Consider the following 15,938-nt stretch of genomic DNA (forward strand, 5'->3'; position numbering starts at 1 on the left):
CCTTTGAGCAGGTGGATTGATGATGACTCCCATAAATGCACTGCTTGGCACTCTGAACCAATGAATGGGTCTCAGGTTTCTCCACAGTCATGTCACTGACGGGCCCGGGGGCGAAAATACAAGGCGCCAGGGCAAGTTACCCAGTTGCTGCAAGGGTTTGCCCTGCCAGTTTGGGCATTGGAATATCTCCAATGCCAATAGCTTTCTGTACGACCCAAGGGCATCGCCTCTGGCTTGACAAGGTTCCTGGTAGAAACCTTGTGGGGGTAAACGGAACTTCTTTGAAGAAACCTAGATGTTTGGCCACGGGGGCTTGTGCGGCGAGACTACACCGTCACATTCCGGGCGCTTCCTGGGGCACCCGAGCTCCGATGCCCAGAGACTTGGGTGCACTTTCTGCCCCGTGGCTCGAGTCTGGCCGCTCCCTACTGCTGAGAGGATTGAGCTTGCTGACAGTCCGCGACTTTGCACGTCCAGCCTTTGAGCAGCTGCGTGGATCGGTGATGACTCCCATAAATGCATTCCTTCGAAATCTAAACAAAATGAATGAGCAATACCTACCATCTTCTCATCCTAACTGAGGTCCAGCACGTGGCTCCCAAAGGAAAATTAGGGAGAGGTCCATGTCGCATTTGCTACCGTGGGCTCGCGCAGCAACATTGTTCAAGTTGAGGGTGGCGGGCTTGTCGTGCAGAAAGAGCCATGTGGAGAGGAGCCTGGGATGTCCATCTACGTGGGAAGGCTAAGGACAACTTGACGTCTCTGGGCACCTGAGTCTAGCCAAAACTGCTATCCCCTGCCGCGGTCAGCATGCGGGTATGAAAGGAAGCATGAGCCACTGGTACTCCTCTGGCTTGCCCTCGAGACCTACAGGCCACCCTCGAGCTCAGGTCGTTGCCTTGTTCCCGCAAGGAAACAGAAGTCTCTGCACTCAGGGTCAGAGAAGGAGTCCTGGCCAGGCCAGGCTTCTATGTCATGTTCAGCTTGGGAGGTGGGATGTAGTTTACGTTTGCCCTGATGGTCAGGGGAAATCAAATGGGCCACCGTCCCACGGATTTGGGCGACGCTGTTGGCTCCTCCTTGGGTTGTGTCCTGCTTGTGTGTTGTGTGTGGAGAGGTTGGAAAATGCCTTAGGCAAATCCAGGGGACATCAAGCTACTTAGGTGAGGGGTGGATTCGTTTGGGTCCTGGTGGAGAGAGGAAGGCAAGGCGAGCGGGAAATACACGTGAGAGTGTTGGCTAAGCCCACAGGCTTACTGTTGGGTGGATAGATGGTCGGTGGACATAGGGTTCCCGGAACTCTTTTGGGATATCTTCAGGAGCATTTGGAGTCCCGTGTAGGGAAGGAATACAGGTGCACATTCATGGACCATCCCAACCTTTTCCTCTCCTTTCTCAATGTGCTTCACGGCGGGTCCTTGTTCCAGTGAATGGTGCCTTCACGGCACAGTATGGTGTCTTCTCACTGGGCCCGATTTGGAGCCGTTGGGATGTTTTGTCCCTGTGTGGCCTCCTTGCCCCTATGTTTAGGATGTTAAGGTGTTCCTTAGGACAGCCCAGCGTCATTGCTATATCCAGTCGGCATAGCATTCCCTGAGGTTTGGAGCTCTCCCCGGAGGTCTTTGGGCCCAACCATGCAGAAAGAAGCGAGTTGGCTGCCAAGGAAATGCTACAGGTTTAAGGGCTGGAGTGAAAGTGTGCTGCAGGGGTCATTTTGTCCTGCCGCCTTCTGGTGCTGCGAGCCTGTGATCTCCAGCATGCATGGCTTCAAGCCAGAGAAGTCATGCCGGTTCAAGGGTCCAGGATGTTGGAGGCGTTCCCTCATTGCACGGTTGTGGGTGACACGTTGGTTCTGGAGGACCTGGGTCTCATGGTTTCTCCAAGGTCTTGTCCTTGAAGGGAAGAAAGACAATGTGCAAGGTGCTACGATAAGATACCCAGTTGCTGCAAGGGTTTGCCCCGCCACTTTGGGCATTGGAATGGCTCCCTTGCCATTAGCTTTGGTGGCGGTCCTAGGAAGTTCCTCTGGCTTGGCAGGAGACCAGGAAGTATGCCTGCTGGTGAGTCTCCCTTGATCAGTCCAGGCGTTCCTCAGGTGCCCTTTGTCACGGGTCCCTACGAGCCGCTTTTGATGGAGGTCGTCATATTCGGCCAAGGGCCCTTCCCTTGTGGAAGATCTCTCCCCTTGAGGGTGTGTCCACTGTGTGGAATCATAAGTGCCAAGGGCGTGTTTGTTGCCAAAGAGGGCACTTGTTCTTAGGCTGAGGGGGCCCAGTGGTCCTGAGGGTGTCTCAGGGGATCAGGAAGACATCGTTTTGCTGTGATGCAGGGCAGATTGCTCAGGAGAGGAATTTCAGGGCCCGAGGCCAGGGTCTTGTTGGTCGGCGGCGCTCTTTGTCCTGATGGCCGCACGCTCTGTAGGCGCATGTGCCACGATGCTTTCACGTTTGGGTGCGTACACACAGGCAAGATGGACAGCAAATGAAATGTTGAGGAGAGATAGAACACACATCCCTGGGTGGTATCGACCTTTCCCTCGCTGCGCCCGTGGACCCTCCTCAAGCCTGCGTGTGTTCTCTCACCCGAGCCAGGTGGAATGCCAGGGAAAGAATGCCAGCAGCAGCCTGGGGCCATCCGTATAATCCCTGATACCCGTTGAAAGGAGGACGGCGTGGCAAGGCCAGGCCAGGCGAAGGAGTCTCGGAGGGGTCCTGGCGTGCATTCCATGAGGATCCTGCTTTAACCCTTGTTGCGGTAAGCGACACTTATTTGCTAAACCTAAAGTTTTTGCGACGGGAACGTGTGCACCGGGGCTACACCCTCACCTTCTGGTCTTTTCTCGGGGAACACGAGCTTAGATGCCCTGAGAACTGGCTGCATTTCCTGACCCATGGCTCGGCTCTGGCCACTTCTGTACGCTGATATGATTCAGCTCGCTGGCCATCCCATAGTGGAATCTGCAACTTTGCATGTCCAACGTTTGAGCATGTGCTTCGATCGATGATGACTCCCACAAGTGCATTCCTTGGAAATCTGAACAAAATGAGTGAGAAATCCCTACCGTCTCCTCGTTGGAACTGAGGTCCAGCACGTGGCTCCCAAAAGGAAAGTAGGGAGAGGTTCACATTGCATTTGCGGCCGTGGGTGTCCACAGCCACGTTGTTCAAGTTGAGGGTTGTGGTCATCTCATGGGGAGAAGAGCCATTGGGAAAGGAGCCTGGGATGCCAATCCAGGCGGGAAGGCGTGGGACAGCGTGCCGTCTCTGGGTTCCTTGTTCTAGCCAGGACTGCTGTCCCCTGCCACGGTTCAGCATGCAGGTAGGAGAGGAAGCGTGCGCCATTGCTGGTTCTGCCACCTGCGCTTGAGTTCTACAGGCTGCCCCCACCGGCTGGTCATTGCCTTGTGGCCTCAAAGAAACAGAAGTCTGTAGGCTCAGGGTCAGAACAGGATTCCAGGCCTAGGGCAGGCTTCTTTGTCATGTTCTGCTTGGGAGACCATATGCAATTTAGGTTTCTCCTGATGAGGGGAGAAATCAAATGGGCCACTGTTCCTGGGAGTTTAGGCAATCTGATGGCTCCTCCGCGGGTTGTGTCCTGCTTGTGTGTGCTGTGTGAAGGGGCTGGAAAATGCCTTAGTCAAGCTTGGTCACGGCAAGCTTCCTTGGTGAGGGGTGGCTCTGGCATCTTGCCGTGACACGTTGGGATCCCGGTGGAGAGAGTTTAAGGTAAGGCGAGTGAAAGAGAGACGTGAGATGGCTGGCTAAGCCCACAGGTTTACTGGTGGGTGGATAGATCGACGGTGGCCATGGGGTTCCCGGAACACATTTGGGATTCCCTCAGGAGCATCTGGAGGCACGTGTAGGGAGAGAATACGGGAGCACATTTGTGGACTGTCCCGCCTCTTTCCTCTCCTTGGCCGATTTGCTTCATGGCGGGTCCTTGTCCAGCGAAAGGTTGCCTTCATGGCACAGTATGGTGTCTTCTCATGGGGGCCGATTTGGAGGCCTTGGGGTGTTTTGTCCCTGTCTGGCCACGTTCCCCCTGTGTTGAAGACGTGAAGGTGTTCCTGAGGACAGCCAAGCATCATTTCTCTACCCGGCCCACATAGCGTTCCCTGAGGATTGGAGCTCTACCAGGAGGTCATTGGGCGCAACCATGCAGAAACAAGGGAGTCGGCTGCCAAGGAAAGGCTACAGTGTTAAGGGCAGGAGAGGATGTGTGGCGTGGGTGTCATTTTTCCTGCCACCCGCTGGTGCGTCGAGACTGTGGTATCCGGCGAGCCTGGCCACAGGCCAGACAAGTCATACCGGTTCAAGTGTCTAGGCTGTTGTCTGGGTTCTCTCGTTGCATGGCTGTGGGTAACAAGTTGCTTGCAGAGTACCTGGGCCTCACGGTTTCCCCAATGTCACGTCACTGATGGTCCCAGAGTGTGAAAGTACCAGACACCACTGCAAGTTACACCATTGCTGCAAGGGTTTCCCCGCCGCATTGAGCATCGGAATGGTTCCCATGCCATTAGCTTTGTGTGTGGGCCAAGGGTAGGTTGCCAGTCTTGGCAGCAGGCCAGGAAGTATGGCTACAGGTGAATCTCCATTGTTCAGTCCAGGAGTTCCTCTGGTGTGTTTTGTCACCGGTCCCTACAATCTGCTTTTGTGGGAGGTCGTCCCATTTGGCCAAGGGCCGTTCCCTTGTGGAAGATCTCAGGGACCACATTTCCCCTTGAGGGAGAGTCCACTGCGTGGAAGCGTATGCGCCAGGAGTGGTTTGGTTCCCCAGAGGGCAGTGGCTCTTACGCTGAGTAATCCCATTTCCCCTGAGGCTGTCTCAGCGGTTGAGGGTGACATCCCTATGCTGTGTCGGTGGGGAGGCGGCTCAGGCGGGGAAGTTCAAGGCCCATACCAGGGGTTTGATGGACGGCCGTGCTCTTTGTGTTGATGCCCGTGCACTCTGAAGGCATCCGTGCCACGAAGCATTCACGTTTGGCTGTGGACACACAGACATGATGGGCTGCAAATGAAATGTTGAGGGGAGATAGAGCGCACATCGCTGGGCGGTATCACCCTTTGTCTCTGTGCCCCCGTTCACTTTTCTCAAACATCCCTGTGTTCTGTCACACTGAGGCAGGTGGTGGAGTGCCCGGGAACAAACACCTGCAGCAGCATGGAGCCCTCTGTATAGTCCATGGTACCTGGAGAAGTGAGGACAGTGTGGCAAGTTGAGGCAAGTCGAGGCAAAAGAGTCTCAGAGTGATTTTGGCGTGAAGTACTTGAGGATCCTCGTAGGAACCTTGTGCTGGTGAGTGGAAATTCTTTGCAGAAACCTAGATGTTTGGCCACGGGGACTTGTGCCCTGAGACTACACCCTCACCTTCTTGGCTCTTCCAGTGGCACCCGAGATCCGATGCCATGATCCTTAGCTCCATTGGCAGCCCCGTGGGTCGGCTCTGGCCGCTCCTGACTGCTGACATGATTGAGATCGTTGGCTGCCCTGCGGTGGAGCCTGCAACTTTGAACGTGCAGCCTTTGAGCAGGTGGATTGATGATGACTCCCATAAATGCACTGCTTGGCACTCTGAACCAATGAATGGGTCTCAGGTTTCTCCGCAGTCATGTCACTGACGGGCCCGGGGGCGAAAATACAAGGCGCCAGGGCAAGTTACCCAGTTGCTGCAAGGGTTTGCCCTGCCAGTTTGGGCATTGGAATATCTCCAATGCCAATAGCTTTCTGTACGACCCAAGGGCATCGCCTCTGGCTTGACAAGGTTCCTGGTAGAAACCTTGTGGGGGTAAACGGAACTTCTTTGAAGAAACCTAGATGTTTGGCCACGGGGGCTTGTGCGGCGAGACTACACCGTCACATTCCGGGCGCTTCCTGGGGCACCCGAGCTCCGATGCCCTGAGACTTGGGTGCACTTTCTGCCCCGTGGCTCGAGTCTGGCCGCTCCCTACTGCTGAGAGGATTGAGCTTGCTGACAGTCCGCGACTTTGCACGTCCAGCCTTTGAGCAGCTGCGTGGATCGGTGATGACTCCCATAAATGCATTCCTTCGAAATCTAAACAAAATGAATGAGCAATACCTACCATCTTCTCATCCTAACTGAGGTCCAGCACGTGGCTCCCAAAGGAAAATTAGGGAGAGGTCCATGTCGCATTTGCTACCGTGGGCTCGCGCAGCAACATTGTTCAAGTTGAGGGTGGCGGGCTTGTCGTGCAGAAAGAGCCATGTGGAGAGGAGCCTGGGATGTCCATCTACGTGGGAAGGCTAAGGACAACTTGACGTCTCTGGGCACCTGAGTCTAGCCAAAACTGCTATCCCCTGCCGCGGTCAGCATGCGGGTATGAAAGGAAGCATGAGCCACTGGTACTCCTCTGGCTTGCCCTCGAGACCTACAGGCCACCCTCGAGCTCAGGTCGTTGCCTTGTTCCCGCAAGGAAACAGAAGTCTCTGCACTCAGGGTCAGAGAAGGAGTCCTGGCCAGGCCAGGCTTCTATGTCATGTTCAGATTGGGAGGTGGGATGTAGTTTACGTTTGCCCTGATGGTCAGGGGAAATCAAATGGGCCACCGTCCCACGGATTTGGGTGACGCTGTTGGCTCCTCCTTGGGTTGTGTCCTGCTTGTGTGTTGTGTGTGGAGAGGTTGGAAAATGCCTTAGGCAAATCCAGGGGACATCAAGCTACTTAGGTGAGGGGTGGATTCGTTTGGGTCCTGGTGGAGAGAGGAAGGCAAGGCGAGCGGGAAATACACGTGAGAGTGTTGGCTAAGCCCACAGGCTTACTGTTGGGTGGATAGATGGTCGGTGGACATAGGGTTCCCGGAACTCTTTTGGGATATCTTCAGGAGCATTTGGAGTCCCGTGTAGGGAAGGAATACAGGTGCACATTCATAGACCATCCCAACCTTTTCCTCTCCTTTCTCAATGTGCTTCACGGCGGGTCCTTGTTCCAGTGAATGGTGCCTTCACGGCACAGTATGGTGTCTTCTCACTGGGCCCGATTTGGAGCCGTTGGGATGTTTTGTCCCTGTGTGGCCTCCTTGCCCCTATGTTGAGGATGTTAAGGTGTTCCTTAGGACAGCCCAGCGTCATTGCTATACCCAGTCGGCATAGCATTCCCTGAGGTTTGGAGCTCTCCCCGGAGGTCTTTGGGCCCAACCATGCAGAAAGAAGCGAGTTGGCTGCCAAGGAAATGCTACAGGTTTAAGGGCTGGAGTGAAAGTGTGCTGCAGGGGTCATTTTGTCCTGCCGCCTTCTGGTGCTGCGAGCCTGTGATCTCCAGCATGCATGGCTTCAAGCCAGAGAAGTCATGCCGGTTCAAGAGTCCAGGATGTTGGAGGCGTTCCCTCATTGCACGGCTGTGGGTGACACGTTGGTTCTGGAGGACCTGGGTCTCATGGTTTCTCCAAGGTCTTGTCCTTGAAGGGAAGAAAGACAATGTGCAAGGTGCTACGATAAGATACCCAGTTGCTGCAAGGGTTTGCCCCGCCACTTTGGGCATTGGAATGGCTCCCTTGCCATTAGCTTTGGTTGCGGTCCTAGGAAGTTCCTCTGGCTTGGCAGGAGACCAGGAAGTATGCCTGCTGGTGAGTCTCCCTTGATCAGTCCAGGCGTTCCTCAGGTGCCCTTTGTCACGGGTCCCTACGAGCCGCTTTTGATGGAGGTCGTCATATTCGGCCAAGGGCCCTTCCCTTGTGGAAGATCTCTCCCCTTGAGGGTGTGTCCACTGTGTGGAATCATAAGTGCCAAGGGCGTGTTTGTTGCCAAAGAGGGCACTTGTTCTTAGGCTGAGGGGGCCCAGTTGTCCTGAGGGTGTCTCAGGGGATCAGGAAGACATCGTTTTGCTGTGATGCAGGGCAGATTGCTCAGGAGAGGAATTTCAGGGCCCGAGACCAGGGTCTTGTTGGTCGGCGGCACTCTTTGTCCTGATGGCCGCACGCTCTGTAGGCGCATGTGCCACGATGCTTTCACGTTTGGGTGCGTACACACAGGCAAGATGGACAGCAAATGAAATGTTGAGGAGAGATAGAACACACATCACTGGGTGGTATCGACCTTTCCCTCGCTGCGCCCGTGGACCCTCCTCAAGCCTGCGTGTGTTCTCTCACCCGAGCCAGGTGGAATGCCAGGGAAAGAATGCCAGCAGCAGCCTGGGGCCATCCGTATAATCCCTATACCCGTTGAAAGGAGGACGGCGTGGCAAGGCCAGGCCAGGCGAAGGAGTCTCGGAGGGGTCCTTGCATGCATTCCATGAGGATCCTGCTTTAACCCTTGTTGCGGTAAGCGACACTTCTGTGCTAAACCCAAAGGTTTGGCGACGGGAACGTGTGCACCGGGGCTACACCCTCACCTTCTGGTCTTTTCTCGGGGAACACGAGCTTAGATGCCCTGAGAACTGGCTGCATTTCCTGACCCATGGCTCGGTTCTGGCCACTTCTGTACGCTGATATGATTCAGCTCGCTGGCCGTCCCATGGTGGAATCTGCAACTTTGCATGTCCAACGTTTGAGCATGTGCTTCGATCGATGATGACTCCCACAAGTGCATTCCTTGGAAATCTGAACAAAATGAGTGAGAAATCCCTACCGTCTCCTCGTTGGAACTGAGGTCCAGCACGTGGCTCCCAAAAGGAAAGTAGGGAGAGGTTCACATTGCATTTGCATCCGTGGGTGTCCACAGCCACGTTGTTCAAGTTGAGGGTTGTGGTCATCTCATGGGGAGAAGAGCCATTGGGAAAGGAGCCTGGGATGCCAATCCAGGCGGGAAGGCGTGGGACAGCGTGCCGTCTCTGGGTTCCTTGTTCTAGCCAGGACTGCTGTCCCCTGCCACGGTTCAGCATGCAGGTAGGAGAGGAAGCGTGCGCCATTGCTGGTTCTGCCACCTGCGCTTGAGTTCTACAGGCTGCCCCCACCGGCTGGTCATTGCCTTGTGGCCTCAAAGAAACAGAAGTCTGTAGGCTCAGGGTCAGAACAGGATTCCAGGCCTAGGGCAGGCTTCTTTGTCATGTTCTGCTTGGGAGACCATATGCAATTTAGGTTTCTCCTGATGAGGGGAGAAATCAAATGGGCCACTGTTCCTGGGAGTTTAGGCAATCTGATGGCTCCTCCGTGGGTTGTGTCCTGCTTGTGTGTGCTGTGTGAAGGGGCTGGAAAATGCCTTAGTCAAGCTTGGTCACGGCAAGCTTCCTTGGTGAGGGGTGGCTCTGGCATCTTGCCGTGACACGTTGGGATCCCGGTGGAGAGAGTTTAAGGTAAGGCGAGTGAAAGAGAGACGTGAGATGGCTGGCTAAGCCCACAGGTTTACTGGTGGGTGGATAGATCGACGGTGGCCATGGGGTTCCCGGAACACATTTGGGATTCCCTCAGGAGCATCTGGAGGCACGTGTAGGGAGAGAATACGGGAGCACATTTGTGGACTGTCCCGCCTCTTTCCTCTCCTTGGCCGATTTGCTTCATGGCGGGTCCTTGTCCAGCGAAAGGTTGCCTTCATGGCACAGTATGGTGTCTTCTCATGGGGGCCGATTTGGAGGCCTTGGGGTGTTTTGTCCCTGTCTGGCCACGTTCCCCCTGTGTTGAAGACGTGAAGGTGTTCCTGAGGACAGCCAAGCATCATTTCTCTACCCGGCCCACATAGCGTTCCCTGAGGATTGGAGCTCTACCAGGAGGTCATTGGGCGCAACCATGCAGAAACAAGGGAGTCGGCTGCCAAGGAAAGGCTACAGTGTTAAGGGCAGGAGAGGATGTGTGGCGTGGGTGTCATTTTTCCTGCCACCCGCTGGTGCGTCGAGACTGTGGTATCCGGCGAGCCTGGCCACAGGCCAGACAAGTCATACCGGTTCAAGTGTCTAGGCTGTTGTCTGGGTTCTCTCGTTGCATGGCTGTGGGTAACAAGTTGCTTGCAGAGTACCTGGGCCTCACGGTTTCCCCAATGTCACGTCACTGATGGTCCCAGAGTGTGAAAGTACCAGACACCACTGCAAGTTACACCATTGCTGCAAGGGTTTCCCCGCCGCATTGAGCATCGGAATGGTTCCCATGCCATTAGCTTTGTGTGTGGGCCAAGGGTAGGTTGCCAGTCTTGGCAGCAGGCCAGGAAGTATGGCTACAGGTGAATCTCCATTGTTCAGTCCAGGAGTTCCTCTGGTGTGTTTTGTCACCGGTCCCTACAATCTGCTTTTGTGGGAGGTCGTCCCATTTGGCCAAGGGCCGTTCCCTTGTGGAAGATCTCAGGGACCACATTTCCCCTTGAGGGAGAGTCCACTGCGTGGAAGCGTATGCGCCAGGAGTGGTTTGGTTCCCCAGAGGGCAGTGGCTCTTACGCTGAGTAATCCCATTTCCCCTGAGGCTGTCTCAGCGGTTGAGGGTGACATCCCTATGCTGTGTCGGTGGGGAGGCGGCTCAGGCGGGGAAGTTCAAGGCCCATACCAGGGGTTTGATGGACGGCCGTGCTCTTTGTGTTGATGCCCGTGCACTCTGAAGGCATCCGTGCCACGAAGCATTCACGTTTGGCTGTGGACACACAGACATGATGGGCTGCAAATGAAATGTTGAGGGGAGATAGAGCGCACATCGCTGGGCGGTATCACCCTTTGTCTCTGTGCCCCCGTTCACTTTTCTCAAACATCCCTGTGTTCTGTCACACTGAGGCAGGTGGTGGAGTGCCCGGGAACAAACACCTGCAGCAGCATGGAGCCCTCTGTATAGTCCATGGTACCTGGAGAAGTGAGGACAGTGTGGCAAGTTGTGGCAAGTCGAGGCAAAAGAGTCTCAGAGTGATTTTGGCGTGAAGTACTTGAGGATCCTCGTAGGAACCTTGTGCTGGTGAGTGGAAATTCTTTGCAGAAACCTAGATGTTTGGCCACGGGGACTTGTGCCCTGAGACTACACCCTCACCTTCTTGGCTCTTCCAGTGGCACCCGAGATCCGATGCCATGATCCTTAGCTCCATTGGCAGCCCCGTGGGTCGGCTCTGGCCGCTCCTGACTGCTGACATGATTGAGATCGTTGGCTGCCCTGCGGTGGAGCCTGCAACTTTGAACGTGCAGCCTTTGAGCAGGTGGATTGATGATGACTCCCATAAATGCACTGCTTGGCACTCTGAACCAATGAATGGGTCTCAGGTTTCTCCGCAGTCATGTCACTGATGGGCCCGGGGGCGAAAATACAAGGCGCCAGGGCAAGTTACCCAGTTGCTGCAAGGGTTTGCCCTGCCAGTTTGGGCATTGGAATATCTCCAATGCCAATAGCTTTCTGTACGACCCAAGGGCATCGCCTCTGGCTTGACAAGGTTCCTGGTAGAAACCTTGTGGGGGTAAACGGAACTTCTTTGAAGAAACCTAGATGTTTGGCCACGGGGGCTTGTGCGGCGAGACTACACCGTCACATTCCGGGCGCTTCCTGGGGCACCCGAGCTCCGATGCCCTGAGACTTGGGTGCACTTTCTGCCCCGTGGCTCGAGTCTGGCCGCTCCCTACTGCTGAGAGGATTGAGCTTGCTGACAGTCCGCGACTTTGCACGTCCAGCCTTTGAGCAGCTGCGTGGATCGGTGATGACTCCCATAAATGCATTCCTTCGAAATCTAAACAAAATGAATGAGCAATACCTACCATCTTCTCATCCTAACTGAGGTCCAGCACGTGGCTCCCAAAGGAAAATTAGGGAGAGGTCCATGTCGCATTTGCTACCGTGGGCTCGCGCAGCAACATTGTTCAAGTTGAGGGTGGCGGGCTTGTCGTGCAGAAAGAGCCATGTGGAGAGGAGCCTGGGATGTCCATCTACGTGGGAAGGCTAAGGACAACTTGACGTCTCTGGGCACCTGAGTCTAGCCAAAACTGCTATCCCCTGCCGCGGTCAGCATGCGGGTATGAAAGGAAGCATGAGCCACTGGTACTCCTCTGGCTTGCCCTCGAGACCTACAGGCCACCCTCGAGCTCAGGTCGTTGCCTTGTTCCCGCAAGGAAACAGAAGTCTCTGCACTCAGGGTCAGAGAAGGAGTCCTGGCCAGGCCAGGCTTCTATGTCATGTTCAGCTTGGGAGGTGGGATGTAGTTTACGTTTGCCCTGATGGTCAGGGGAAATCAAATGGGCCACCGTCCCACGGATTTGGGCGACGCTGTTGGCTCCTCCTTGGGTTGTGTCCTGCTTGTGTGTTGTGTGTGGAGAGGTTGGAAAATGCCTTAGGCAAATCCAGGGGACATCAAGCTACTTAGGTGAGGGGTGGATTCGTTTGGGTCCTGGTGGAGAGAGGAAGGCAAGGCGAGCGGGAAATACACGTGAGAGTGTTGGCTAAGCCCACAGGCTTACTGTTGGGTGGATAGATGGTCGGTGGACATAGGGTTCCCGGAACTCTTTTGGGATATCTTCAGGAGCATTTGGAGTCCCGTGTAGGGAAAGAATACAGGTGCACATTCATGGACCATCCCAACCTTTTCCTCTCCTTTCTCAATGTGCTTCACGGCGGGTCCTTGTTCCAGTGAATGGTGCCTTCACGGCACAGTATGGTGTCTTCTCACTGGGCCCGATTTGGAGCCGTTGGGATGTTTTGTCCCTGTGTGGCCTCCTTGCCCCTATGTTGAGGATGTTAAGGTGTTCCTTAGGACAGCCCAGCGTCATTGCTATACCCAGTCGGCATAGCATTCCCTGAGGTTTGGAGCTCTCCCCGGAGGTCTTTGGGCCCAACCATGCAGAAAGAAGCGAGTTGGCTGCCAAGGAAATGCTACAGGTTTAAGGGCTGGAGTGAAAGTGTGCTGCAGGGGTCATTTTGTCCTGCCGCCTTCTGGTGCTGCGAGCCTGTGATCTCCAGCATGCATGGCTTCAAGCCAGAGAAGTCATGCCGGTTCAAAGGTCCAGGATGTTGGAGGCGTTCCCTCATTGCACGGCTGTGGGTGACACGTTGGTTCTGGCGGACCTGGGTCTCATGGTTTCTCCAAGGTCTTGTCCTTGAAGGGAAGAAAGACAATGTGCAAGGTGCTACGATAAGATAACCAGTTGCTGCAAGGGTTTGCCCCGCCACTTTGGGCATTGGAATGGCTCCCTTGCCATTAGCTTTGGTTGCGGTCCTAGGAAGTTCCTCTGGCTTGGCAGGAGACCAGGAAGTATGCCTGCTGGTGAGTCTCCCTTGATCAGTCCAGGCGTTCCTCAGGTGCCCTTTGTCACGGGTCCCTACGAGCCGCTTTTGATGGAGGTCGTCATATTCGGCCAAGGGCCCTTCCCTTGTGGAAGATCTCTCCCCTTGAGGGTGTGTCCACTGTGTGGAATCATAAGTGCCAAGGGCGTGTTTGTTGCCAAAGAGGGCACTTGTTCTTAGGCTGAGGGGGCCCAGTGGTCCTGAGGGTGTCTCAGGGGATCAGGAAGACATCGTTTTGCTGTGATGCAGGGCAGATTGCTCAGGAGAGGAATTTCAGGGCCCGAGGCCAGGGTCTTGTTGGTCGGCGGCGCTCTTTGTCCTGATGGCCACACGCTCTGTAGGCGCATGTGCCACGATGCTTTCACATTTGGGGGCGTAAACACAGGCAAGATGGACAGCAAATGAAATGTTGAGGAGAGATAGAACACACATCACTGGGTGGTATCGACCTTTCCCTCGCTGCGCCCGTGCACCCTCCTCAAGCCTGCGTGTGTTCTCTCACCCGAGCCAGGTGGAATGCCAGGGAAAGAATGCCAGCAGCAGCCTGGGGCCATCCGTATAATCCCTGATGCCCGTTGAAAGGAGGACGGCGTGGCAAGGCGAGGCCAGGCGAAGGAGTCTCGGAGGGGTCCTGGCGTGCATTCCATGAGGATCCTGCTTTAACCCTTGTTGCGGTAAGTGACACTTCTGTGCTAAACCTAAAGGTTTGGCGACGGGAACGTGTGCACCGGGGCTACACCCTCACCTTCTGGTTTTTTCTCGGGGAACACGAGCTTTGATGCCCTGAGAACTGGCTGCATTTCCTGACCCATGGCTCGGCTCTGGCCACTTCTGTACGCTGATATGATTCAGCTCGCTGGCCGTCCCATGGTGGAATCTGCAACTTTGCATGTCCAACGTTTGAGCATGTGCTTGGATCGATGATGACTCCCACAAATGCTTTCCTTGGAAATCTGAACAAAATGAGGGAGAAATCCCTACCGTCTCCTCGTTGGAACTGAGGTCCAGCACGTGGCTCCCAAAAGGAAAGTAGGGAGAGGTTCACATTGCATTTGCGGCCGTGGGTGTCCACAGCCACGTTGTTCAAGTTGAGGGTTGTGGTCATCGCATGGGGAGAAGAGCAATTGGGAAAGGAGCCTGGGATGCCAATCCTTCGAGAAGGCGTGGGACACCGTGCCGTCTCTGTGTTCCTTGGTCTAGCCAGGACTGCTGTCCCCTGCCACGGTTCAGCATGCAGGTAGGAGAGGAAGCGTGCGCCATTGCTGGTTCTGCCACCTGCGCTTGAGTTCTACAGGCTGCCCCCACCGGCTGGTCATTGCCTTGTGGCCTCAAAGAAACAGAAGTCTGTAGGCTCAGGGTCGAAACAGGATTCCAGGCCTAGGGCAGGCTTCTTTGTCATGTTCTGCTTGGGAGACCATATGCAATTTAGGTTTCTTCTGATGAGGGGAGAAATCAAATGGGCCACTGTTCCTGGGAGTTTAGGCAATCTGATGGCTCCTCCTCGGGTTGTGTCCTGCTTGTGTGTGCTGTGGGAAGGGGCTGGAAAATGCCTTAGTCAAGCTTGGTCACGGCAAGCTTCCTTGGTGAGGGGTGGCTCTGGCATCTTGCCGTGACACGTTGGGATCCCGGTGGAGAGAGACTAAGGTAAGGCGAGTGAAAGAGAGACGTGAGATGGCTGGCTAAGCCCACAGGTTTACTGGTGGGTGGATAGATCGACGGTGGCCATGGGGTTCCCGGAACACATTTGGGATTCCCTCAGGAGCATCTGGAGGCACGTGTAGGGGAAGAATACGGGAGCACATTTGTGGACTGTCCCGCCTCTTTCCTCTCCTTGGCCGATTTGCTTCATGGCGGGTCCTTGTCCAGTGAAAGGTTGCCTTCATGGCACAGTATGGTGTCTTCTCATGGGGGCCGATTTGGAGGCCTTGGGGTGTTTTGTCCCTGTCTGGCCACGTTTCCCCTGTGTTGAAGACGTGAAGGTGTTCCTGAGGACAGCCAAGCATCATTTCTATACCCGGCCCACATAGCGTTCCCTGAGGATTGGAGCTCTACCAGGAGGTCATTGGGAGCAACCATGCAGAAACAAGGGAGTCGGCTGCCAAGGAAAGGCTACAGTTTTAAGGGCAGGAGAGGATGTGTGGCGTGGGTGTCATTTTTCCTGCCACCCGCTGGTGCGTCGAGACTGTGGTATCTGGCGAGCCTGGCCACAGGCCAGACAAGTCATACCGGTTCAAGTGTCTAGGCTGTTGTCTGGGTTCTCTCGTTGCATGGCTGTGGGTAACAAGTTGCTTGCAGAGTACCTGGGCCTCACGGTTTCCCCAATGTTACGTCACTGATGGTCCCAGAGTGTGAAAGTACCAGACACCACTGCAAGTTACGCCATTGCTGCAAGGGTTTCCCCGCCGCGTTGAGCATCGGAATGGTTCCCATGCCATTAGCTTTGTGTGTGGGCCAAGGGTAGGTTGCCAGTCTTGTAGCAGGCCAGGAAGTATGGCTACAGGTGAATCTCCATTGTTCAGTCCAGGAGTTCCTCTGGTGTGTTTTGTCACCGGTCCCTACAAGCTGCTTTTGTGGGAGGTCGTCCCATTTGGCCAAGGGCCGTTCCCTTGTGGAAGATCTCAGGGACCACATTTCCCCTTGAGGGTGAGTCCACTGTGTGGAAGCGTATGCGCCAGGAGTGGTTTGGTTCCCCAGAGGGCAGTGGCTCTTACGCTGAGTAATCCCATTTCCCCTGAGGGTGTCTCAGCGGTTCAGGGTGACATCCCTATGCTGTGTCGGTGGGGAGGCGGCTCAGGCGGGGAAGTTCAAGGCCCATACCAGG

General features: G+C 55.2%; 6 non-coding genes across 6 annotated transcripts; all 6 read left to right on the top strand.

Annotated features, from left to right (window-relative positions):
* The first annotated feature begins 494 nt into the window (after positions 1-494).
* Positions 495-586, top strand: LOC137777859 (small nucleolar RNA SNORD116). The gene has a single exon (XR_011076656.1). It is a non-coding gene; the product is annotated as a small nucleolar RNA SNORD116 (small nucleolar RNA).
* Positions 587-2,994: 2,408 nt separating this feature from the next.
* On the top strand, positions 2,995-3,086 carry LOC137753957 (small nucleolar RNA SNORD116). The gene has a single exon (XR_011071648.1). It is a non-coding gene; the product is annotated as a small nucleolar RNA SNORD116 (small nucleolar RNA).
* A 2,927-nt stretch (positions 3,087-6,013) lies between these two features.
* On the top strand, positions 6,014-6,105 carry LOC137777866 (small nucleolar RNA SNORD116). Its single transcript, XR_011076657.1, has one exon. It is a non-coding gene; the product is annotated as a small nucleolar RNA SNORD116 (small nucleolar RNA).
* A 2,407-nt stretch (positions 6,106-8,512) lies between these two features.
* Positions 8,513-8,604, top strand: LOC137753962 (small nucleolar RNA SNORD116). The gene has a single exon (XR_011071649.1). It is a non-coding gene; the product is annotated as a small nucleolar RNA SNORD116 (small nucleolar RNA).
* Positions 8,605-11,531: 2,927 nt separating this feature from the next.
* LOC137777872 (small nucleolar RNA SNORD116) lies at positions 11,532-11,623 on the top strand. The gene has a single exon (XR_011076660.1). It is a non-coding gene; the product is annotated as a small nucleolar RNA SNORD116 (small nucleolar RNA).
* Positions 11,624-14,031: 2,408 nt separating this feature from the next.
* Positions 14,032-14,123, top strand: LOC137753648 (small nucleolar RNA SNORD116). Its single transcript, XR_011071534.1, has one exon. It is a non-coding gene; the product is annotated as a small nucleolar RNA SNORD116 (small nucleolar RNA).
* Positions 14,124-15,938: the final 1,815 nt, after the last annotated feature.

Source organism: Eschrichtius robustus, chromosome 1, assembly GCF_028021215.1.
Source record: "Eschrichtius robustus isolate mEscRob2 chromosome 1, mEscRob2.pri, whole genome shotgun sequence".
NCBI classification, from domain to species: Eukaryota; Metazoa; Chordata; class Mammalia; order Artiodactyla; family Eschrichtiidae; genus Eschrichtius; species Eschrichtius robustus.